The sequence below is a fragment of the Capra hircus genome, chromosome 6 (genome assembly GCF_001704415.2).
Source record: "Capra hircus breed San Clemente chromosome 6, ASM170441v1, whole genome shotgun sequence".
Taxonomy (NCBI): domain Eukaryota; kingdom Metazoa; phylum Chordata; class Mammalia; order Artiodactyla; family Bovidae; genus Capra; species Capra hircus.
The window spans coordinates 72,799,055-72,823,164 of record NC_030813.1 but is presented as its reverse complement, the minus strand read 5'-3'; the positions used below and the strand labels follow the sequence as shown (position 1 = coordinate 72,823,164).

The 24,110-nt window shown below is 41.0% G+C and overlaps 1 long non-coding RNA gene and 1 pseudogene across 2 annotated transcripts; one reads left to right on the top strand and one right to left on the bottom strand.

Moving 5' to 3' along the window:
- On the bottom strand, positions 375-17,784 carry LOC102180384. Of its 2 annotated transcripts, none has more exons than XR_310081.3 (3): positions 17,663-17,784; positions 5,179-5,290; positions 375-1,407 (listed from the first exon to the last, which is right to left on the bottom strand). It is a non-coding gene; the product is annotated as an uncharacterized LOC102180384 (long non-coding RNA). The 2 variants fall into 2 exon arrangements; XR_001918195.1 differs by lacking the exon at positions 375-1,407 and adding an exon at positions 4,024-4,143.
- Positions 18,223-20,868, top strand: LOC102183308 (annotated as a pseudogene).

The window sequence follows — 24,110 nt, the reverse complement described above, 5'->3', positions numbered from 1 at the left end:
CAAGACCACTTCAATACCTTCAGTGTTGAATTCATGGGGTTCTGCATGGCCAGGGGTACTGTCCAATAAAAATAAACCTTTAAAAGGCAGTTCTTTACTTGCAATGTAATTACTGACTTCCAGGACAAAGCATCAGTAGAACCAATCTAAGAAAAGGGTTCTCATTATCCAGGCTTCCTTGTTGCAGTACAACCAAAACACTGCCAGCAGGTATTTTATCTTTTCCCTTCAAGGCTTGTGGGTCAGCAGCTTTATAGGTAAAGTGAAGTCGCTCAGTTGTGTCCAACTCTTTGCGACCCCATGGACTGTAGCCTACCACGTTCCTCTGTCCATGGGATTTTCTAGGCAAGAGTACTGGAGTGGGTTGTCATTTCCTTCTCCAGAGGATCTTCCTGACCCAGGGATCTTATAGATAAGGGCAGTCCTTATCCTAAACCCCACTGCATTTGTGCATAACAGGGGAGTTAGCCTATCCCTTCCTGAATTAAAACTAGTATTCGCTTCCCTTCCTTACTGGTAAATGTCCTTTGTGGCACTTCCCCCCGACCCCCCTCCACCGAGAAGAGGGCTCTTTTTGTCTACATTAAAAAGCTGTTTAGCCTGTTATTGTTCCTCCTCAATGATTTTCTTAATGGTGCCTGGGAACTTATCTGCTGCTTTTTGGTCAGCAGAAGCTGCTGCTCCTGTTATCTTGACATGTTTTAAGTCAAACCCCTTTCTAAAATGATCAAATCAACCCTTGGTGGCATTAAGATCCTTCACTTTCCATTTAAGTCATCATATAATAATGACTGCTTTTTCTCAAATCATATTAGTAGGTATGCTTTTCTTATAGTAATTCTACACCCACATAAAAGCTGCATTTTTGATATAAGATAAAAAGTTATTTCAAAAAAGGTACATTTGCATGCATGCTGGCATAGGTGTAATGATGTTTTCACATATTTCCTTTCTTTTTTTTGTTTACAATGGTCTTTATGCTGGATTAATTTATCTTGAAATGGCCGGCAACTGCAGCTGCAGACCTCAATCTACAGTATACATCAAGCAATTCAGCTCTTCCTTGAAATGTCATGACTTTTCTCTGCTTCATGGGAGCATTTCTAGAATCACTAGTGGCACTTCATATTGGTCTCATGGTGTTATTCAAGGTTTACAGTGTTGCATTAAACACAAAGAAAAATATACAAGAACTGCAAGAGATCACTTTTTACTGTGATATGCGATTTACTGAAAAGATGAAGTGCTCACGTGGAAATGATTAGTGTCTCATGGCATTTTCAGCGGATATCCCCAGAGGAAGAAATGGCAACCCACTCCAGTATTCTTGCCTGAAGAATCCCATGGACAGAGGAGCCTCCTGGGTGCAGTCCATGGGTTGCAAAAGAGTTGAACATGACTTAGCAACTAAAAAGCAACAAACAACAAAACACACTTGAGCTTACCACAATATTAAAAGATTAATATAATAGTACATGACATTTAATTTTATACAGTTATGATTCAATATTGCATCTTTACATGTTTACATTTTACTTGATGGTAAATGGCTCATGTACTGTTTATAAGTTGTTGCACTCATTTTGGTAAATTTTACCTTCTTATAATAGATTACTGTATATTTTATGGTAGAAAATGATCAAATAAACTAGTATCTAAATATATTTTATACATTCATGACATATCTTTCTTATTTTTTCAATATTTCTAGGTTACATGGCTAGTCTGTGATGTTTTTCAAATGGTTCCAAATCTCCAAATAATTTTCTAATGTGTTTATTGAGAATAATCCACATATGGGATTTCCCTGGCAGTCCAATGATTAAGACCACACTGCCACTCCAGGGGGCACAGGTTCAATCCCTGGTCAGATCTCATATGCCACGTGGTGTAGCAAAAGAAAAAAAAAAATCCACATATAAGTGAAACCATGTAATTTAAACCTGTGTCGCTTAAGGGTCAACGGTATATGACAATTTCTTATTTTGCCTCTTTGAAAATTATACGTACTTCACTCTGTAATCTTTCAACAGCCAGCCCTATATCACTCTGCCTTGATCAGGCTTTCCCAGTTATAAGCCTATAACTTAACTCCCAGTCACAATCACCTATCAGACAAATGGTCTACAGTCAAGCTGTCTAACAGAGCAGTCACTAGCCACAGGTCATCACTGGGCACCTGAAATATGGCCATTCTGAAGTGAATTATGTTGTTGGTATAAACTATACACTGAACTTCAAAGATATATCACATACACACAAAATATATAAAATCTCAATAATTTTTATACTGATTATATGTTGAAATTAAAATATTCTGGATTATCATGTCAAATAAAAATATTATTAAAATTATTTTCATCTATCTCTTTTTTAGTTTAGTATGGCTAACTAGAAAAATTTTAATTGCTTATATAACTTATACTTTATTTCTACTAGGAAGCACTAGAAAATATATTCCATGAAAATATGCAATAGAGGACATAATAATTATTAAGAGCATTTCAGATTTTGAAGTATCTGTATATCAAGATGGGCTTCCCAGGCGGTACTAGTGGTAAAGAACCTGCCTGCCAAAGCAGGAGACTTAAGAGATACCAATTTGATCCCTGGATCGGGAAGATTTCCTGGAGGAAAGCATGACAATCCGCTCCAGTATTCTTGCCAGAAGAATTCCATGGATAGAGGAGGCTGGAGGGCTAAAAGTCCATAGGGTTGCAAAGAGTCAGACACGACTGAAGCGACTTAGCACGAATGCATGCATACATAAAGATACAAGTCAAAAAGGAAACAAATAAGAATTTCCAGTGAATTATTCATATCTAATATATAATCTTGGAAGTCAACTAAGAAATGAACTGCCAGTTAGTTGGAAAATGGAAAAATAGCATTTTTCCACAATAGTACTTTAAAAAAGTAAAATCACATCTGGACACTTTTATTTTAAAAAGATCAGGTTTATTAGGAACAGACTTGGATTAGTAAGTGTAAAAACAACAGTAAATCATAAAAGCTTGAGCAAAAACATCAAATTCTCCCAGAGTCCAAAGTCAAGAAACAGAAAATGTGCTACATTCTTAGCCCCCTTGCTGTCCATAGAAAACAACCTAAGATGAAACACTGGGAGCCAAAACAGCATGAGTGGCATTCTCAAATGCCTGCTTTGAATCCTTGGAGAACTCAGAATAGAACGTAGAATATTATATTACAATAGAGCTAATAGAATATAACTGTTGTCTTAACAGGAAGAAATAAAGTGAGCTGTGTTCGCCTTGAAGACTAAACAGTATCATGTGCTCCAAAGGAAATATATGAGTTTCAGTAGGTCTAGAAAGGACTATTGACAGGAAAGTCTATCAGAAACCAGCAAAATGAGGACCTCTGGTTATCAGAAAATATGAAGGAGGAGAAAAGTACTAGACTCATGAAAAATAAACACAATATTCCTACTCAGAGTCTCCTAACGCTCTTCAACAGGAGATTAAAGAGCCCAGTCCAAGGACACAGGGTCCATTTATAGGTTCAACAAACACTTGCTGTCAGACACTACGTGTCAGGCACCATGCTCAGAGCTGAAAATACAAAGTCCTATTAAGACACATTCTCTGCCTCCGAGAAGTGAATAGTATAGTGAGTGAAGTAGGCATATATACCAATAATTACCATCTGGTGTACACATTCTGTCAGAAATTATTTAAGGAAAAGATGTCATATACAGTCACAGAGATAGGTCTAAATCAGGGGCTCAGAGAATAGCCTGCAGGCCAAATCTGCCTTCATTTGCCACCTACTGCTGTAAATAAAGTTTAATTGGTTTCTGTATTGTCTATGGCTGCTTTTCACTACAATGGCAGGGCTGAATACACAACAGACACTGTAAGGTAAACAAAGACTAAAATATTTAATATCTGACCCTTCACAGAAAATGTCTGCCCATCTCTGATATAAATCAAACTGGGGGGTCAGGTAAAGTATACTGAAGAAGACAAGAGTCAATACTAAAGTTTTGCAGAATTAGTGAGATTTACCTGAAAAAAGTAATAAGCACCCCTCTTCCTATTACCCATTTTTGAGGAGGCATGGGAAATAGGTTGCACAAGCATTCCAGGTTGAAGGAATTTGTCCATGGAAAGGTAAAGAGGCCTAAAACAATATGAAGAACTTAATTTTACCCTAGAGAACACAGAAAAGCTGAAGGCAGTTCTCTTCAGAAATACACACATTAACAGTAAGTTCTCGGTCATAAAAACACAGCCAATGTTGGTTATCAGGCTTTCCCTTATCCCTGCAAGTGAAGCATGCTGCTCCTGAACTTCAAGCTATGAAAACACTCAGGTCAAAACTCAGGGTCTATCATCCACTGGAGCAAGACCTGGAGCAGCCAAATCTCAATTCTCTGCTTTGCTACATAGACAGAAGACCAGCTCTGGCTAAAGTGTGTTACAGTTTCTCTCTAAACCCATTTTCACCAAAACAGACTCTAAGATGCGTATTTGAAAGAATCAAAAGCCTGAGCCCTATCCCTCAATATAGTATGCTAAAAGCAAAAGCCCTATTTTGGAAAGGAATAGAACTCATATTCTATTTTAATGATTAAAAAAAATTCACCCTAATCCCAGGGTACTTTAACAGCTATCTAAACATGAGAAAATCTAGAGGTGTATCATATTTCATGAATGAATCTCTGGAATAAGACAAAGGGGAAATCATAGAATGCTAATCCATTTTTCTCTGTTTCTCTCTCTTTTTAAAAATTTTTTGGTTAAGCTGTGCTGCATGCAGGATCTCAATTGCTCGACCAGGGATTGAACCTGCACCCTCTGCAGATTCTTAACCACTGGATTACCAGGGAAGTTCCTCATTCCTTTTTTAAAAATATTGTTTTCAGCTTTACAAAACGATTCTCAAAAGAATTTTTTACTTTAAAATATAATTTGAGTTCTAAAATATAATTTAATAACAAATTACATGTCAAAAATTTAGATGCATAAATCTCAAGCAATAAAGCAAGCGATATCTTATAATTAAATTTAGCTCAAAATATCACTTAAACTTTTAACTATATTTTACAGTTCAAAGGAAACCAGTTTAAGAAAGATACAAATACAAAGATAATTTTCACTAGTCTTATGCTGTGTTTGGAAATCCCACAGATCTTAGTTAATTAAAGACTCTTACTTAAGACACAGTGATGTCCATCCGATACCATAATTTCCACAGAGTGTTCATATGCTGTTCAAGATGTTTATGTATTCCAGTTCAGCAGCCATTAACAAAAGTCTTGATTTCACTAAAATGTAAAACCAAAGCATTTGTTACTTAGTAACTTTATAATAAGCTATAACTAAAGATTAACAGTAAATTTTTTTTGCATCTATACATACACAGCCATAGGGAGAGGAGAGATTTCCTCACAGTGGCAGCTGTTCAGTTCCTCCACTGTAAAATAAAGTTACTACTTTTGTGCAAAGTTTTATTCAGTTCAGTTCAGTTCAGTTCAGTTGCTCAATTGTGTCTGACTCATTGTGACCCCATGGACCACAACACGTCAGGCCTCCCTGTCCATCACCAACTCCTGGAGTTTACCCAAACTCATGTCCATTGAGTCGGTGATGTCATCCAACCATCTCATCCTCTGTTGTCCTCTTCTCCTCCTGCTCTCAATCTTTCCCGGCATCAGGGACCTTTCAAATGAGTCAGCTCTTCGCATCAGGCCAAAATATTGGAGTTTCAACTTCAACATCCACAACTGGGTATTGTTTTTGCTTTGGCTCCATCCCTTCATTCTTTCTGGAGTTATTTCTCCACTGATTTCCAGTAGCATATTGGGCACCTAATGACCTGGGGAGTTCCTCTTTTGGTATCCTATCATTTTTCCTTTTCATACTGTTCATGGGGTTCTCAAGGCAAGAATACTGAAGTGGCTTGCCATTCCCTTCTCCAGTGGACCACAGAGAGGAGGCGGCATCAGCCATTTGCTTGGGCCAGAGAACAAGAGGTGTGTATGAGGAGCTGGGAAGGCCTGAGAGGGATGGACAGGTCTGAGCGCCTCAGGTGCCAACAAGACTCACTTTCTTAGGCTTCCTGAGGCTGCTTCTAACCCCCTAGGGACCTACTCCCAGCTCTAACCCCAGGTGTTCTCATCCCCTCCCCCAGGCAGGTGAAGGGCCTGGCCTCACCCTCTCTGCTGCCCTAGGTCCCCTACAGAGATGGGAATACCAGACCACCTCACCTGCCTCTTGAGAAATCTGTATGCAGGTCAGGAAGCAACAGTTAGAAGTGGACATGGAACGACAGACTGGTTCCAAATAGGAAAAGAAGTACATCAAGGCTGTATTGTCACCCTGCTTATTTAACTTATATGCAGAGTACATCATGAGAAATGCTGGACTGGAAGAAGCAAAGGCTGGAATCAAGATTGCCGGGAGAAATATCAATCACCTCAGATATGCAGATGACACCACCCTTATGGCAGAAAGTGAAGAGGAACTAAAAAGCCTCTTGATGAAAGTGAAAGAGGAGAGCGAGAAAGTTGGCTTAAAGCTCAACATTCAGAAAACGAAGATCATGGCATCTGGTCCCATCACTTCATGGGAAATAGATGGGGAAACAGTGGAAACAGTGTCAGACTTTATGTTTTTGGGCTCCAAAATCACTGCAGATGGTGATTGCAGCCATGAAATTAAAAGACACTTACTCCTTGGAAGAAAAGTTGTGACCAACCTAGATAGTATATTCAACAGCAGAGACATTACTTAGTCGACTAAGGTCCGTCTAGTCAAGGCTATGGTTTTTCCTGTGGTCATGTATGGATGTGAGAGTTGGACTGTGAAGAAGGCTGAGCGCCGAAGAATTGATGCTTTTGAACTGTGGTGTTGGAGAAGACTCTTGAGGGTCCCTTGGACTGCAAGGAGATCCAACCAGTTCATTCGGAAGGAGATCAACCCTGGGATTTCTTTGGAAGGAATGATGCTAAAGCTGAAGCTCCAGTACTTTGGCCACCTCATGAGAAGAGTTGACTCATTGGAAAAGACTCTGATGCTGGGAGGGATTGGGGGCAGGAGGAGAAGGGGATGACAGAGGATGAGATGGCTGGATGGCATCACTGACTCGATGTATGTGAGTATGAGTGAACTCCGGGAGATGGTGATGGACAGGGAGGCCTGGCATGCTGCGATTCATGGGGTCACAAAGAGTCGGACACGACTGAGCGACTGAACTAAACTGACCTGAACTGAACTTCAACATCAGTCCTTCTAATGAACACCCAGGACTGATCTCCTCTAGGATGGACTGGTTGGATCTCTTTGCAGTCCAAGGGACTCTCAAGAGTCTTCTCCAACACCACAGTTCAAAAGCATCAATTCTTTGGTGCTCAGCTTTCTTTATGGTCTAACTCTCACATTCATACATAACTACTGGAAAAACCACAGCTTTGACCATAAGGACCTTTCTGTAAAGCAATGTTTCTGCTTTTTAATATGCTATCTAGGTTGGTCATAGCTTTTCTTCCAAGGAGCAAGCATCTTTTAATTTCACGGCTGCATTCACCATCTAGAGTGCTTTTGGAGTCCAAGAAAATAAAGTCTGTCACTGTTTCCATTGTTTTCCCATTTAGTTGCATGAAGTGATGGGACTAGATGTCATAATCTTAGTTTTCTGAATGTTGAGCTTTAAGCCCACTTTTTCACTCTCCTCTTTCACTTTCATCAGGAGCTCTTTAGTTCTTCTTCACTTTCTGCCATAAGGGTGGTTTCATCTGAATATCTGAGGTTACTGATATTTCTCCCAGCAATCTTGATTCCAGCTTGTGCTTCATCCAGCCCAGCTTTGAGTCTAGATAAATATGCATTTTCTCATCAATATTTTCCATTGATGAATATCAATTACGCCTTAGACAAAGATCATCAATGGAAAAGACTGATAAGGAAATGCATATTTATCTAGAGTCAATAAAACTTTCCACAAAGATAGTAACTTTACAGTGGAAGAACCTAATAGCTGCCACTGTGAAGTTAACATTACCAATGATGGGACATAATGACATCATGTGACTCCTGATATGATGTCCTGGGAAGCACACAATATGACCTCTAGATTTGTTCTGCCAAGAAATGGTATAAATTGTATATAATCACGAAGAAATTTTATAAAAATCCAAATTGAAGGATAGTCTACAAAAAAAAAGTCTATCCTTTCCAAAAATTTCAGTGTTTCAAAACATTCAAGATAAAAACAAGGGAAGATTCTTTTTTTTTTTTGCATTTATATGTGTTGCTCAGTCATCTCAGGACTGTTTGGAACCCCATGTATCCCACCAGGCTCCTCTGTCCATGGAATTTCCAAGGCAAGAATACTGCAGTGGGCTGCCATTTTCTACTCCAGGGGATCTTCCTGACCCAGAGATCCAATCCTGTCTCCTACACTGGCAGGCAGATTCTACTGTGCCACCTGGGAAGTCCTTTTGCATTTATAATATTCTCTTAAGAGTTTATTATAAACTAGTGTCACTAGTTTATAAGTTTCTGTAAGGACTATGCCTTACAGGAAAAAGGCAAGGAGTTGAGGAGAACCAAGATGAGTGTAGGCAGTGATGGAGAAGGCAGTGGCACTCCACTCCAGTACTCTTGCCAGGAGAATGCCATGGACGGAGGAGCCTGGTGGGCTGCAGTCCATGGGGTCGCTAAGAGTAGGACACGAATGAGCGACTTCACTTTCACTTTTCACTTTCATGCACTGGAGAAGGAAATGGCAACCCACTCCAGCGTTCTTGTCTGGAGAATCCCAGGAACGGGGGAGCCTAGTGGGCTGCGATCTATGGGGTCGCACAGAGCCAGACACGACTGAAGCGATTTAGCAGCAGCATCAAGATGACTGTAGGGCCTTGGTGGGAGCATTCATGGGTAGGTGGGCCTCTAAGGGAAACCAGACAATCCAGTAAGACTCCTCGAACAGCTTAACGAACAAACAGGTGTGGTAACGTGGCCCTAGGGAATCAGGCCCACTCCTCTGCGGAGATACTTCCACATCTCTAGACATGATCCACACTATCCTGTGTAGATATATTTAGAATCCTTTTTGGCAAACACACAGACTGTGTTGCCATTTTCTCTTGAGCAATCACAACCTACATGGACAATAAGAGTTACAGCCATAAAATCCACAAGGTCCTTGAAGTAGAAAGAACAGTGAAAGCTGCATCTTAATTTAATGTCATCACATAGGCTCGCTGAAACATCAACTATTGAACTTTATAAACTCCATTTTGCAAAACTGCTCCACAGAAACATACAACTAACCAAATTTCTAGTGCATAGTATATGCAGTTGAATAAAACCTTGTTATGTAAATTCAGCTGTCACCCTCCTAAATAATTCAAATGCCACTTTCAGATTAATCTATATAAAGGCTTATACTTTAATTTCAACTTTCATAATATAAATCTAATACTAATTGTGTAATTTTTTTTTAACATAAGGCTACTATACTTTTCTAATCCATTAAGAATGAAAGAGCCATCAGGATCCAAGGGGCATCCATTTAATTCACAAAGATCATGATCTACTAAGCCATTGAATAGGCAGTATATTAAATACAACATAACTGGAGTTTTACCGTGAAAGTGTTCTGATGCTGCACCTGAAGTTGTTCTTTACCTTCCTTAATGACTATTTCTATAATATCAACATGAAGAGGACCAGAAAATAAAAGTAGATCACAAACTAATAGTAAGGTAATTGCTAAAACTCTCAACTGACTAAAATTACATTTTTTATTTTATTTTGGTATCAGCTGCTGAAATAACTCTTTCTTACATGAGATTTCTTAACCTGGCTTCATGAGGCATCACTGGTGAAGTAGCACCATCTCTTTCCCGATGGGTAGGTTTGGAGAGGTAAATTTATTCAAACTTCAGCAAACATCTTGGCTAAAATTAAACCAAAGAACATAAAGAAGGCAAATAATATTTTTCCATAAAAGTTTGGATGATTCCATTTAAACCAAAATTGACATTTTAAGTAGAAGATGGTATATAAATTGGCTAAATTAATCCACTTTGCTAATATGGATACTCTTCAGAGTTAAAAGCCATATTCCATAGACATTAAGTTTTATAATTCATCACTTTCTTAAAACAGAGGCAAAAATAGAATTAATATACCACAAGTAAATAAAAACTATACGTATGCCAGGACTTTGCTGGTGGTCCAGTGTTTAAGAATCCATCTGCAATCCAGGGGATGTGGGTTCAAAGCCTGGTTGGGGAACTAGGACCCCACATGCTACAGAGCAACTAAGCCCCCACACTGCAACTACTGAGCCCGTTTGCTGCAACTAGAGAGTCCATGCACCACAGCAAAAGATAATGCATGATGAAACGAAAATCCCAAGTGCTGCAACGAGGACTTGATGCAGTCAAATAAATAAACAAATAGTTTTTAAAATAAATAAAATAAAGACTGTTATAAGAGACAGTGATGGATACTACATAATAATCAAGGGATCAAGCCAAGGAGACATTATAATTGTAAATATGAACCCCATGGACTGTAGCCTGCCAGGCTCCTTTGTCCATGGGATTTCCCAGGCAAGAATATTGAAGTGTGTTGCCATTTCCTTCTCCAGGGGATCTTCCCAACCCAGGGATTGAACCTAGGTATCCTGCACTGCAGGAGGATTCTTTACTGACTAAGCCACCAGGTCTCAGCTTTCTAAATATATATGCACCCAGCATAAAAGCACCTCAACATAGAAAGCAAATCCTAACAGTCATAAAAGCTGAAAGCAACAGTAATACAATAATAGTGGGGGGCTTTTAACAATCCCTTTACATCAATGGCCAGAAAATCAATAAGGAAACAAAGGTCTTAATAGACATATTAGACCATTGAGCTTAGTTGATATTTATAGTACATTACATCTGAAAGCAGCAGAATACACATTCTTCTCAAGTACACATGGAACATTCTCCAGGATAGATCACAAGTTGGGCCACTAGGCCAGCCTAAGTAAATTTAAGAAAACTGAAATAATATCAAGCATCTTCTCTGACCACAATGCTATGAGATTAAAAGTCAACTACAAGAAAAAACTGTAAAAAACACAAACTTATGGAGACCAAACCATATGTTACTAAACAATCAATGTATCACTGAACAAATCAAAGAAGAAATAAAATCAAAATGAATGAAAACGAAAACACAAGGATCCAAAACCCATGGGATACAGCAAAGACAGTTCTAAAAGGGAAGTTTATAGTAACACAGTCTTGTTGTTGAACACAATCTGGTTGTTGTCATTCACTCACTCAGTTGTGTCTGACTTTGCAACCCCATGGACTCCAGCGTGCCAGGCTTCGCTGTCCATCATCATCTCCCAGAGCTTGCTCAAACCCATATTCATTGAGTCAGTGATGCCATCCAACTATCTCAACCTCTGTCGTCCCCTTCGCCTCCTACCTTCAATCTTTCCCAGCATCAGGGTCTTCTCCAATGAGTCAGTTCTTCGCATCAGGTGGCCATAGTATTAGAGTTTCAGCTCCAGCATCAGTCCTTCCAATGAGTATTCGGGGTTGATTTCCTTTATGATTGACTGGCTTGATCTCCTTGCAGTCCAAGAGACTCTCAAGAGTCTTCTCCAACACCACAGCTCAAAAGCATCAATTCTTCGGTGTTCAGGCTTCTTTATGGTCCAACTCTCACATCCCATTAATGACTACTGAAAAAACCATAGCTGTGACTATATGGACCTTAATCAGCAAAGTAACGTCTCTGCTTTTAATACAATCTTAACTTCAGGATATAAGGAAAATTTCAAATGAAGAACCTAACCTTACACCTAAAGTCACTAGAGAAAGAAGAATAAACAAAACCCAAACTTAGTAGAAGGAAAGAAATCACAAAGATCAGAGCAGAAACTCAATTTTATGTCACAGTCTGGATGGGAATGGAGTTTGGGGAAAATGGATAAATGTATATGTATGGCTGAGTCCCTTCACTGTTCACCTGAATCTATCACAACATTGTTAATATGCTATACTTTAATATAAAATAAAAAGTTTCTTTTTAAAAGATCAGAGCAGAAATAAATGAAATAGAGACAAAAAATAGCAAAAATCAATAAAACTAAAATCCAGTTTTTTGAAAAGATAAAGGAAACTGATAAACTTATTGCCAGATTCATCAAGAAAAAAGGAAGAGGACTCAAATCAATAAAATCAGAAATGAAAAAGGAGAAGTTACAAGGCACACCACATAAATATAAAGGATCATAAGAGATTACTACAAGCAACTATAAACCAATAAAATGGGCAACTTTGAATACATGAGCAATTTCTTAGAAAGGTACAATCTTCTGAGACTGAACCAGGAAGAAATAAAAAATATGAATACACCAATAACAAGTATTTTAAAACTTCCAACAAACAAAAGTCCAGGAACATACAGCTTCACAGGTGAATTCTACCAAACATTTAGAGAATAGTTAACACCTATCCTTCTGAAACTATTCCAAAATATTTCAGAGGAAGGAACACTCCAAACTGATTCTATGAGGCCACCATCTACTTGATACCCAAATCAGAGAAAGATACCACAAAAAAAAAAAGAAAATTACAAGCCAATATAACTGATGAACATTGAAAATCCTGAACAAAATACTAGTAAACCAAATCCAACAATATATTAAAAGGATCATACACCACGATTAAGTGGGATTTATCCCACGGATGTAAGGATTTTTCAATATCCACAAATCAATCAGTGTGATTCACCACATTATTATAAGTTGAAGAAGATTAACAACAACCAAATGATCATCTCAACAGATGCAGAAAAAGCTTTTGACAAAATTCAACACCCACTTATGGTAATAAACCCCCAGAAGTGGGCTTAGAGGGAACCTACCTCAACACAACAAAGGTAAATGACAAACCTATAGCTAACATCATACTGAACAGTGAAAAACTGAAAGCATTTCTTCTATGATCAGAAACAAGACAAGGATGTCCACTGTTGCCACTTTTATTGAACACAGTTTTAGAAGTCCTAGCCACAGCAATCAGAGTAGAGAAAGAAATAAAAGGAATCCAAATTGGAAAAGAAAAACTGTTACTGTTTGCAGATGATTCTATACATAGAAAATCCTACAGATACTACCAGAAAACTACTAGAGCTCATCAATGGTAACGTTGTAGTATACAAAATTCATACACAGAAATCTCTTGCTTTTCTATACACTAACAACAAAAGATCAGAAAGAGAAATTCAAGAAACAATCCCATTTACCATCACATCAAAAAGAGTAAAACAAAGGAATAAACGTATCTAAGAAGGCAAAAGATTTATATCCCCAAAACTATAAAACGTGACAAAAGAAATGGAAGATGACACAAATATTTCCAATCCAAGAAAACCCCTGTTCTTGGATTGGAACTTCCCAAGGATATTTACAGATTCAATGAAATCTCTATCACATTACCAATGGTATTTTTCAGAAAATTAGAAAAAAAATTTAAATTTGTATGGAAACACATACACACACACACACACAAATAAACCAGATGAGTCAAAGCAATCATGAGAAAGAAAATGGAGCTGGAGGAGTCTAGCTCCCTGACTTCAGACTATAGTACAAAGCTACAATAATCAAAACAGTATGGTACTGGGACAAAAATAGAAACAGAACAGGAAAGGAAGCCTGCTGGGCATATAAAAGCTATGTTTACACTACACCATAGTCTACTAAGCATTATGTCTAAAAAAAAAAATGTAGGGGCTTCCCTGGGGGCTCAGTGGTAAAAAATCTGCCTACCAACACAGGAGATATGGGTTCAATTCCTGATCTGGGAAGATCCCACATGACATGAAGCAACTAAACCTGTGCACCACAACTACAGAGCCTGTGTTCTAGAGTCCAGGGGCTGCAACTACTGAGCCCACACGCTGCCACTCACACACCCTAGAGCCCATGCTCTGTAACAACAGAAGCGACTACAATGAGACTACAAAGCCACTAAATACCACTAGACAGTAGTCCTTGCTCTGTGCAACTAGAGAAAAGCCTGTACAGCAATGAAGACCCAGCACAGCCAAAAATAAATAAAATTTTAAAAATAAAAATCAATGCACTCACCTTAACTTAAAAATACATTTTTTGTGAAAAAATGCTAATCATTATCTGACCCTTCAGCCACTCACAGTAGTAAAATCAAAGATCACTGATCAGAGATCACCATAAAAAACATAATAATGAAAAAGTCTGAAATATTGCAAGAATTGCCAAAATGTGACACAGAAACATGAAGTGAACAAATGCAGTCTAGTAAATGGCATCAATAGACTTGCTCAATGCAGGGTTGTCATAAAGCTAAATCTATAAAGAATGTAATATTGTGAAGCACATAAAGAGGAGCAAAATTTTTAAAAGCATGCCTATAAATACTTGTCAGCCCAAGGTAAATTCAAATTTTCCTTCCTGGAACTTTCCTTTCTGGAACCTTCTTCCCAAATATTCTCCATCCAAATTTAGTTAAATCTCCAGATGCTGAACCCACCCATATGGAGGGCCAACTGTACTTAGAAGTCATCCACTAATACATGGTAACCGAAGCTACAGAGAATGAATGAAGTCATCCAGGAATAATGTGAACAGCAGAAAAGAATGAGAAAAAAAGTCACACAGGTGAGAATTAAGTGAGAGGGATGTAGCAGATGGAAGGAAGGAGTTTTCACGGAAAAGTCATCAACAGTGTTGACTACCAAAGGGTTTACATAAGGTTTTAAAAACGTCCATTTGATTTATCAATCATTTATCATTTTCTTAAAATACTTAAAGAAAAAGGAAATATTCAACATGTTTTCCCAAGGACAAGAGAGAGCTAATATTTCACATAAAAAGAAGCCAGTTGAAAAACAAGTGTCTGATGAGAGCATATCTAATAATGATATCAAAGGACACAAGCAGGAATTTAATGAAGACTCAGTGCTAGAGCAAATGTGATCACCGATCTAACGTTAACTATTTTTCCACAAGATTATTATACATTGCTAATGAGAATATTAATTAACACAATCAACTACAGTGGTCGCTTGGAATCATTTAGCAAAATGTTAATAATTTGTGTAACAAGTGTCCATATTCTAACCTGAAATTTTATACCTAAAAATTTATCCTACAGAATATACTTGTATTGAACAAAATGATATGTACAAGATTACTCATTACAGCACTGTCTGAAGCAGAAAAAGGCTGGAAATAACCTAACTATACATCAAGACACAACCTTATAGTCCATCAATACAAACTACGTATCTGTGAAAAAAAATTAGGATATTCTCTATGTACTGATATGAAACTCTTTTGGATATAGATATATAAAGCAAAAAATAAAAGTACAGAAAAGTATGAAGTTACTTTTGGTCTGTAAAAGCAGGAAAAATAGAATATTATTTGTATTTCCTTGAATACAAATGAAGCATCTGGAGAGCTAAGAATCTAGAGCAGTGGTTACCTACAGAGAAACAGATGGTGAACAGAACAGGATGGTGGAAAAGAATAAGATCTTACAGTTAACATTTTCATGGTTTATGAACCACGAGACTATATGACCAACTCAAAAATTGAGCTAAAAAAGTTTCAATTTTGAAAACTGAGCTAAAAAACAGTTTCAACTTTGAATGTAATGATTTCTAGACTCAAGATTAAAAGGTGACAGAAATAAATAGTAGAGTTAAGCTTCTTCTATTTCCCATCACTTCATGGGAAATAGATGGGGAAACAGTGGAAACAGTGGCAGACTTTAACCCACTCCAGTATTCTTGCCTGGAGAATCCCATGAACGGAGGAGCCTGGTGGGCTACAGTCCATGGGGTTGCAAAGAGTCGGACACGACTGAGCGACTTAACTTAAAACCACTGCAGATGGTGACTGCAGCCATGAAATTAAAAGACACTTACTCCTTGGAAGGAAAGTTATGACCAACCTAGATAGCATATTCAAAAGCAGAGACATTACTTTGCCAACAAAGGTCCATCTAGTCAAAGCTATGGTTTTCCCAGTGGTCATGTATGGATGTGAGAGTTGGACTGGGAAGAAAGCTGAGCACCGAAGAACTGATGCTTTTGAACTGTGATGTTGGAGAATACTCTTGAGAGTCCCTTGGACTGCAACCAGTCCATTCTGAAGATCAGCCCTGGGTGTTCTTTGGAATTAATGATGCTAAAGCTGAAACTCCAATACTTTGGCCACATCATGCAAAGAGTTGACTCATTGGAAAAAAGACTCTGATAGCTGGGAGGGATTGGGGGCAAGAGGAGAAGGGGACGACAGAGGATGAGATGGCTGGATGGCATCACTGACTCGATGGACGTGAGTCTGAGTGAACTCGGGGAGTTGGTGATGGACAGGGAGGCCTGGTGTGCTGCAGCTCATGGGGTCGCAAAGAGTCGGACACGACTGAGCGACTGAACTGAACTGAACTGAAGCTTCTTCATCTATTTTCTCCGTGAACCAAATGAGAGAATAAGGAGAAATGAAAGGGTTGAAAACGGTATAAGGAGCTAGACGAAAACGACGCTTTGAAACAGAAGCTGTAGAGAATGAAATTGGGAGCTTTGAAAATACACTAGATGACTAAAAATTCTACGTATTAAAAGAAAAAAAAAGATACACTGACCGTGTTCAGTAAAATATGTGCCACCTAGAACTGTGTCATCTTGTGGAAAGAGGATATGTAAAAGTCATCTTTTAGGATAATTTACATAGGCACAGGACATCATGAAGAAATGCCAAACCAGATCAATCCCTGATCCCCACCGCCCGCCCCATTCTTTGTCCCTGGTGTATTTCCAGAGCCTAGCACAGTGCCTGGCACAGGCTGACCATCAAAAATTCAACAATTCAATAAATCCATTACTTTGGCCTTAAGGGAAATCAAGAAAGTAGCCCTTTGCATCAAAGTCAGAACAACGGAATTTGTCCTGTTTCTGTACTCTATTTTCAATACGCGAAGGGAGTTACCGAGAAGCATACAACGGAAAGAGTCCCTCCGACCAAGTCATAAAGACTGAGTTTCCCGAACCCTCCACCTCTCAAAATCCCGGACTCCTTCCCAGCCTGGAGAATGTGAGTAAACGACTGGGGAGGTGGTCCGACTGGCCCGGTAAAATGAAAGAATGTTGGTCGCTCAGTCGCCTCCGACCGCAAGGACTGTAGCCTGCCAGGCTCCTCTGTCCATGGAATTCTCCAGGCAATTCTCTGGAATACTGGAGTGGGTAGCCATACCCTCCTCCAGAGGATCTTCCTCAACCGGGAATCCAACCTGAGTCTCCTGCATTGAAGGTAGATTCTTTATCGCCTGAGCCACCAGGCAAGTCCAAAAGGTACCCTGGATCGGGAAAGTGAAAGTGAAGTCGCTCGGTCGTGTCCAACTCTTTGCGATCCCACAGACTGTAGCCTGCACCAGGCTCCTCCATCCATGGGATTTTCTAGGCAAGAGTACTGGAGTGGGTTGCCATTTCCTCCTGCAGGGGATCTTCCTGACCCAGGGATCGAACCCAACTACCCTGGATCCGGAAGGAGGCCACAAATCCTTCATTCGTTCAGACCCCCATGTTCCCCCCCTTAGATGGCTCGCCGCGGAGTGTTCTGAATGTTCACGTACCCTTGTGTGTGTCACACAGACTGATTAACGGTTCACAACACTCTTAAAATCACGGACAGAATGGCCGAGCAGCAACACACACAAGCGGTGTCAGACGAAAGCACCTCTGCCTCCGGCATTCCCAGAATACTCTGCTTTTTACGCTGGGGGCGGGAGGGGCGGGGGAGGGAATATAAATTCTGCGCCTGCGCAAAGCGTAGGTTAAGATTTCCTAACGGCTAGAAATTCTGCACACGCGCAAATTGTAGGCGGACGCTTCAAGCTGTTTATATACCGGGAGGATCGCTCCTACACGCTTGGCCTCGGATATAGCCAATGAAAAGTTATTGCTTTTTAGTGCTGTTACATAATTACACAAGGTTCCTTGGTGGCTCAGCCATACAGAATCCGCCTACCATGCAGGATACGCTGGTTTGATCCCTGGGTCGGGAAGATCCCGTGGAGAAGGAAATGACTCCCACTCCAGTATTCTTGCCTGGAGAATCCCATGGACAGTGAAGCCTGGGGTCGCAAAGAGTCAGACACGACTGAAGCGACTGAGCAAGCACGCATAATGACACATGGGAGAAAAAGCCAAGAAGATGTATTAATAAAAGGTTTCTATTGTGGCTATAAGTCTGCGGCATTCGATTGTCAACTTTTTTTTTTCCTCCTAGTTCCAAAGACAAAAAACAAGATTTTAAAAATAAGATTTTTTACCAGCGGGTAGTGCCAGCGGCGGCGCGCTGAAAAAGCCTGAAAATGAACAGACCCTCACTGGCAAGCCTATTCCAACCCACTCTAGTCTTAAGTCCCCGATATCTTTATCTCCGCTTCACATGGGTTCTTGGGCCATAGAGCCTTCATCGAGAGAACTCACGCAATTCGACGCGGGAGAAGTAGCTTCAGAGCGACGCTGACGAATGACAGTTCTCAGGTACTCCCGGCCTGTCCCTGTTGTTTCACCAGCCACAGTGCTCCGGCCCCAGGTGGCTCCGCCCCTTTGCCCTCTCCAGCATTAATTATGCTGCCCGCGCGCCTTGCTTGCGGACTGCTCTGCGGCTTCCTGCGGTGACCCACTCGCACTGTAGTGCGCCACGACGTCCGGGAGACGCTCCTCGAGAGGAGATGCGCGGCCGACTCCTCCTCCCGGCACCCAGCGGGTCTGGGACGTGGCCTTCCCCGTGGCGCGACGGCGACTGGGGGTAGGTAACCCAGGAGGGGCTGACCTGGAGGAGAGTTTTCTGTTCCCCGAATGCGTCCAGGATTCGGAGCCGGAACCGACCCTCCAAGACTAGCTTTGGGAGCCGCAGCGGCGGCGGGAGGGAGAGGAGCGACAGCCGCAGCGGCTACGGGAGGAGAGGCGGCAGCAGGTGCTCCCGGACCGTATGCCAATACTGCTTAGTGCTGGTGCATCACTGGCGCACCCTGCGCCTTCAGGTGAGCCAGGAACAGTTCCTGGAGGTGGTGAGCGCCGCTCTGCGGCGGCCGGAGCCCGCCCTGGTGCTGTACAAGGTGGAGCTGCTGGATCTGCCCGACGTCCTACTGCTGCACCTGCCCGGCCCGGTGGGCCCCAAGCAGCTGATCGTGCTGGGAAGCAAGGTGGACTTTATGCCTCAGGACACTCCCGACTACCAGCAGCGACTCCAGGAGCGACTGTGGGATGACTATCGGCGCCGGGCTCCTGCCGCCCCGTGGCTACCGAAGGCCACAACATCTTAGCGGGGACCGGCCACTGGATGGGGAGGAGAATGCGAATATTCCGTCCAAGATGCGCACAGTGCTCAGAGACGTGCGGCTCATCAGCGCCAAGACTGTTATGGAGTTGAGGAGCTGATCTCCGCGCTCCAGCGCTCCTGGCGCTACCGCGGCGATGTCTACCTGGTTGGTGCCACCGACGCTGGCAAGTCCACTCTTTTCAATAAGCTTCTGGAGTCCGATTACCGGATCGCCAAGGGCGCTGAAGCTATCGACAGGGCCACCATCTCCCCTTGGCCTCGTTAGCCTTGGGGCACCCATCTCCTTCGTCTTCAGAAAAGTTGTAAGTCTGATCATGTTTCAGGCACCTAATTCTGTATCCTTCAATGTCCAGCAGGGGATGGTGGGATGCTTCCCTTTTAAAAAATTCTCTCCCTACTTCGGTCACATTTCTCTTCCATATCAGCTCAGTGCTTGTAAATTCAGTATAGGTTGTAGTAACTTTTCAGTAGAAATAATTAGAATACTCTAATGTTCAAGCCACAGTTCTAAACACTGAACCAGGGGACAAAGCAGTGTCTGCTGTCTTGGAGGTTTCCCTTGTAGCTTTAGTCCTTTGTTTCTCCGGAAAATCCTTCTTTTACTTTCTACACCTCCTCCACTCCTGTCTTCCTCTTTATATCTTGAGTTTACTCATGAGAATACTATACAGATTTTATTATTATTGTTATTATTTACTTATTTCGGGTTGTACTGGTCTTTGTTGCTGTGTGTGGGCTTTCTCTAGTTGCAGCCAATGGGGACTGCTCTTCATTGCAGTGCAGGGGCTTCTCTTGTTGATCACAGGCTCTAGGGTACATGGGCCTCAGTAGTCACCCCTCCCAGGCTCTAGAGCACTGGCTCAGTAGTTGTGGCGCACAGGCTTAGTTGCTCCACAGCATGTGAAATCTTCCCCGATGGGGGATGGAATCCATGTCCCCTGAATTGGCAGGTGGATTTTATCCATTGTACCACCAGGGAAGTCCCTACTATACAGATTTAACATTTGAATTCTTCACTAATGCAATATGATTTGTGGCTTTGTTCAGAAAAACGTCAAATATGTGGCTTTAAGAAACATCTGTAATAATTGCAAAATAGGTGCTTCTAAGACCCTGTTTTTATTCCAGTTTTATATTGGTTAGTAGATTTTCGTTGTATAAAATACGTTTCTTCTTTCTTTCTTAAGGGAAACCAGTCAGCTTGGTTTACAGTTGTGGCTTCCAACTTTCTTCCTGTTTTGTTGGACAATGTGGATACTATATATCAGAAGAAGCACACAGGTCATACGCTACTGAAGGTGAGGCAACACGCTTTGATGGTTGCATAGTTAGGTTAATAACACCCTGGTAGTCCCACAGCCCTGATAAAAAGCCTTTGTTGGACAGAACCGTCTTTGTTACACCATCAGCTAGCTCTCCCTGACCTTGTTCACCTTGAGGATTTTGGCTATAAAGTGAGATGGCTCTGATAAGAAAAGGGATGTTGGATTGGACTGATCCCAGGATACTGACAGAGCTGGGCTTTCTCTAGGTGACACTGTCCAATATGGTAGCCTTATGTGGCTAAATAGCCAACATGTGGCTATTTCAATAAGTTCATTAAAATTAAATAAACTTTAAAATTTAGTTCTTAAAAAAAAAAAAAAAAAAAAAAAATTTAGTTCTTTACTTACACTAGCCACTTTTCAACTGCCCAGGGGTCACATCATTTCAAAAAGTTGCGCTGGATAATGTGAGTGAGGAGACACTGGATTTTCTAACAATTGGGTGATGCTACTGGCATGTAGTGGATGGAGGCCAGAGATCATGCTAAACAGAATGCATGTACAGGAAAGCCCCTCACAACAGGGAATTATCTGGTTCTCGTGTGAGTAGTGCTGAGCTTAGAAGCCCTTGTCTGGGTAGAAAAGCTCTCCTCCCAGGTTCTTAATCACAGACACTTAGAGACTATTGTACGTTTTCTCTCCTGCTTACTTGATCCTTCCCTCGATTTGTTAAGCAGTGTGTGAAAATTTCTCTGATCTTTCAGAAACAAAACAAAACTCAGTGTCCCACTCCTTCCTCTTCTTTACAATCAAGCTGATTCCTGCTCCTCACCTCCCATCCTCTGCAGTCCCTGCTGTGCCCTTTCTGTGCCACTGAAATTGTTCCATGTTCACCAGAGACTGGGGCCTGTTTACAGCTCTTTAACCAGACTTGTGTACACACTATTGGCTAGCATGTAGTGTATGATGGTTAAGATCACTGGAGCTAGGCTGGGTTCAAATCCCTCTCTGCTCCACCACGTAGTGAAGCTGTGTGACTTTAGGCAAGTTTCCTTTACTTCTGTCTGTTGTGACCACACCATGAGGTTGTGAAGATCCAGTGCCAGGACACCGCTGTCACTGCTGTGTAAGTGTTTGTCGTGATGAGGAGGGGGTTGAGACATAGCTCCTGCAAAAATACCAGGTGTATCCAATGCAGATGTGATTTACATTAATGAATGCTCAGACAACTAAAAATAAGTCAAAATGCACATCTGCCTTTCAACCAGGATAAAACCAACCTGACTTCAAAAGCAAATGCTTCTTTCTCTCTGGACTTCCTAAAAAAGCCAGAGTGAAATTAAGACTCCACTGAAATAACGGGCCTAAAGTTGACGCTCCAGATACATGTAGGATTTGAGGGGAGGCTCCACTTTCATGTATCTGTGTAGTCTTCAGGGTGGACTCACTGATACTTCTCAAAGCGACACCCAGGCTTCTCTCCCCTCATCATACAGACAGTTTCTTGGGCTGCTCTGTGCCTCTGCCTTGCCTTCTGGTTTTCATTCATCTCCCAAGTCAAAGTCAATCCTGCCTCCTAATCATCACTGAGACCAGCCTCACAGTCCAAACTGTAGCCTGCTTTCTGAGATTATGAGGTATAATCTAGACTCCAGTTTTACTGTCTCCTCCCACCCCCACCGCACTACAGCTGTAGTTCTCAACCAGGCTTGACTCTTACCACAAGGCAACATTTGGCAAAGCCTGGAGACAGTTTTGGTTTTCACAACCTGAGGGACACTGAGTAGAGGCTGCTAAAAGTCATGCAGTACACAGGACAGCCTCCTCCTCCAAAAATTTATTCAGCCTAAAAGGTCAATAGTGCTGAGGTTGACAAACCCTGCACTACACAAATTTTTCCAAAATACAAAGCAGGTCAAGTATTATTTTTTATTCTTTTCTCTTTCCTGCATATAATTCCTTGTTAGTTCCACATTACTAAGAGAAATCTCAACTGATAGCTTCATCACTATTACACACACACACGTACACCTAACATACTCTACACAGTTAAACTACAGTTCTCTGAACTCATCATCCTTTTTCCAGTATTTTTGTCTGTACATGATTCTAACCCACAATACCTTTGCACTGAGTAATCTATTTTTCAAAATTCTGCTCGTTTTCCTTGACCAAATCACATTAATTACTCTATTCACAACCATAGTACTTGACAGATGACTCTCATCACTTTTCTTACCCTATAAATGATTTACTTGCTACTTCCACCTTCTGATTTCCTGTGGGATCAGGGACCATATTGTAACATCTTTGTGTCCTTAGTGCTAAACACAGAGATCTATTAATACTTCCAATACATGGAAACACTTGTAAACACAGAGCTGAATCTTACCCATTTGCCATGTACCCTTCAATTCTAATGATGCAGGGAGTAACTTCTGTCTAGCTAGGCCTGTAAGAACTAAGGTGTTTGGAAGGTTGTTGCCTTAATTGCCCAGTTACTATGTCTAAAGCCTTATGGAGGGCTGTCAAAACAGTATAAGCTAATAAAACAAGATTCTGCTGTCTGGAGGTGACCACCAAGATGGATGCCATGGGGCCCTTGTCACTGGGATCCATAGGCTTCATCCTGTCACAGAGCTCCTGGGCTTTTCATTTGATCTAGAAGTGATTGAGGGTCTTTTTCAATAGTTTAATGTTTAAAAGGGTTTTATTATTGAAACCTGTACAGTATTATCGTATCATTGCCTTACTTAATATTAGAGTTATCAGGGGTTTCATTTGAATTTCCAAATAACTTCATCTCCTCCCAGTGGAAGGTTCCAGTGGGTGGAGAAGAAAGAATGGTGGGATTTCCTCCTCTTGTTGCTTAAGACATCACATTAGATGAAGGATTCGAGGAATCTGAAGCAGTAGCTGACATCAAGTTCTCCTCTGCAGGTAATTTTACACCAAGCACTTTTCAAAAGGGGAATAATGTAGCCTTACTGATGTTTTGGGCTTCCCTAGTGGCTCAGATGGTAAAGAAACTGCCTGCAGCAGTGTGGGAGACCTGGGTCCATCCCTGGTTCAGGAAGATCCCCTGGAGAAGGAACTGGCAACCCCTTCCAGTATTCTTGCCTGGAGGATCCCATGGACAGAGGAGCCTGGTGGGTTACAGTCTACGTGGTCCCAAAGAGTTGGACACGACTGAGCAACTATCACATACACACTGATGTTTAGCATATTTTTATAGTCATGTATAAAAATATCTATTTTATGCATAAAAATATGTATATATATATTGCCTTAACCGACATTAACTGAAAATTTTAAGAAATACATGCTAGATTATTCATAAGATGCAACCTACTCTGAAAATGAATCTGTACATTTTCACAAATGCATTGTATGCTTTAAAAAAAAAACAACGGAGTGAGACAGCAGTAGCTTCCCTTGGGTCTCCATCTGGAGCTGTGTTTGGTG